General features: G+C 44.0%; 1 protein-coding gene across 2 annotated transcripts in view; it reads right to left on the bottom strand.

Annotated features, from left to right (window-relative positions):
- The window catches only part of LOC102681636 (receptor-type guanylate cyclase Gyc76C-like), a 72,009-nt gene that overhangs the window by 58,702 nt on the left and 10,484 nt on the right, over positions 1–2,823 (bottom strand). The gene's annotated exons all lie outside the window — the stretch shown is intronic.

Genomic DNA, 2,823 nt, shown 5'->3' with positions numbered 1-2,823 from the left:
AAAAAAAAAAAAAAAAAAAAAAAAAAAAAAGAAAAAAAAAGGAAAAAAAAAAAGAAAAAAACGGAAGAAAAAGAAGGAACGACACAAAGAACGAGATTTTACGAGATGGTGGTTTTGACAGCGGTCAACAGAGAAAAACGATAGCGGGGGCTCGTAGATACAATTTTATCATCGACGCGAAGCGTACTACACGGTGACGTATGGTGGCCGATCCAATGCCGTTTTCACCGCTGCCGCATTATTTTTTTTCCCTTTTCCTCGAGCCACCCGCTCCCCCCCTCTTAAGCAAGATCTCTAACTACTGTTCCTCGTACCGATGCAGTGTATCGCGTTACCGCGATCGGCCTGTGTAACTTTATAACACGGCGAGACACTATTTCCCTCTTCCAGTCATAGACCGCAATGTTATTACTACCGAACTACCAACTAGCAAACACATTATTTCGCAGTTTCCACGCCGGATTTAACGGTGATGAGCGTACGTAGATAGGGGGATGTTTATTTTTTAATTCAAATAATTCTTAATTAATTGATTCGTGTATCGATGAAACGATTCTACTTCTATTGTTTATTAAAGACTTTTAATGGAGGTGTAAAGGATAGATTTTTCCATTTAAAATTATTTTCTCTTGTAAATCGTATTTTCTCTTGTACACAGAATTTCAAATTGTCCAAAGCGCTACTGTTGCACAAATGCTGGTTGCAGCTCAATCCGCTTTCTACAAGAGACTACAACGAAATCGCAGAACGATTACGATTACAACACTCAACTGTTTAGAATAATCACATTATCAACATTGGTACTCGAGCTTCGTAAGACTATTATCATTTTTTTTTTCTTTTCCCCCCTTTCAAGTTTTTCTTACGATAAATATCACCGGCGAAACTCACGTGGCCGGGAACGTGATAAAAAAAAAAAAAAAAAAAGTCGAATGTTAGACTCGTTATGTCATTACGGCAATCGCGAAACGCATTCGTGACTACGCCAATTACGCCACTCTAGACGAAAGGTTACGGTCAAACGAACTTCTAAGGTGATCGAACTCTTCCAAATATTCTCGATTTCTACGATCGACGCGTTGAGCAGCCTGAAGACTTGGCTTCTGCGATCGATCGAAAATCGATTGTAAAACGCAATTGCAATTACGTTATTATATAGAAAAGTTACGATAAGAAAAGGGGATCCAAAGGATGATCGAACACTGCCAATCAATCGAGACACATCTCGATTCCTGCGATCAATGCGAACAATGTTATAAATAAATAACGAAATGCAATCGTGGCCGTGATCGAAGACGATTGAACGAGAGGTGATCGAAAGGTGATCGAAAGGTGATCGAACTGTTTCGCAATCGATCGAAATACACCTCGACTCCATCGATGAACAGTCGAAAAGCGCGAAATAAATCGCGAAACGCGTGTTTTCGCGCAATCACCGCCGCCAACGAGGCTCGTGTGGTAGGCGACGAGGCAGCGAAGGGCCCCGCCGGCGATAAAACCAGTCACGAACATTGTACGCGGGGAAAACATACGACAACTACTTCTGCAGAATTCTGTCGCGCGCAGTTGCGGCCGTCGCGCGCGCTCGCACGCGTGTGCGTGCATTACACGGAAGCGTGGAACAATGCGGTGCCATTGATGGCAAAAGAAGAAGCGGTTGAATCACCCGCCCGCTTTGGATTCTACAGGTTCGTCCAAAGAGGGAAGAAGGTTTATTGAACGCGATATTATATTATCGAGCGGATCGATTCGTTTTCTTCCCGGTTTCTATCCCCGCCGCTGGGGCCGAGGCGCGATAAATTCTCTCTTTCGCCTCGAACCGTCCCGCTCGAAGATTAGATAGTTCCGTTTCACGGATGCTACGAGCATGTTAGAAGATTAGTAGGTTTCCAGGCGCATAATTGCAGCCACGAAGAAGGCGTTAACCCTGTGGAATCGTAACCGATACCACGAGGAGGATACGAATTTATAGGAACGTCAGCTTGTAATTACGCCTCGGTAAACGCGTGGATTGGGGAGGGGCGAAAAGAGAGAAAGGGAGAAAGGAATTTTATCGAATTATAACGATTTATAACCGTGACACAAATATATACACGTTATTGCCAATAACACCTGGATCCTTTCATATTATTATTAATTAATAATTAATATTAATTAATTAGAGAGCTGTATTTTTTAACTGAGATTCTTTCGATACGATATGTATATATTCACACGAGATCGAGAGCAACTCTCGAGAATTTTATTCTCGAATGAATTCGCAAGTTATCGTTATCGTACTTCCCCCTCCCCAACCAACAATTCCCTCTTCGAGCATCCAAATTTTACATTCTCGCCATCCTACAACGATTCTAGGGAGAGAGGGGGAAGAAGAAGGGACGATTTTTAACTGCAAGATAAACAAAATTCGCGGCGATTAACTGCAATAACACGCGGCTTCCGTCGCATGCCTCCACCCCTGTTTGCATCCGAGTATCAGCCTCGTTCGTTCTCCGCGCCAGGGATCGTCTGTTGCGCTCGCTTGTTGCACGCACCAATACACATATAACGATCGCGCGAGTTACCGAGCGTTGAAGTGCGCTCGTCTCGAAGCGAGCACGCGGAGAGAGCGAACGGGCGTGTTTGCGGTTCCATGGCGGACGTGGACTGAGATAACACGTTAAAATAGTACGCCAACAAACGATAACACGCATTTAGAATATCTGCCGCAGTGTCGTTCCTCGCCGCGATATTGAATCGCGCGCCTCTCTATAATTGCAACGATTCAAACACCATTCTTCGTCCTCATCCTCGTCGTTGTCGTCGACACGTTTTAGATACCGA

Source organism: Apis dorsata, unplaced genomic scaffold, assembly GCF_000469605.1.
Source record: "Apis dorsata unplaced genomic scaffold, Apis dorsata 1.3 scaffold_256, whole genome shotgun sequence".
Lineage (NCBI taxonomy): Eukaryota > Metazoa > Arthropoda > Insecta > Hymenoptera > Apidae > Apis > Apis dorsata.
The sequence above is the reverse complement of the archived record's forward strand: the minus strand, read 5'-3'. Positions and strand labels throughout refer to the sequence as shown.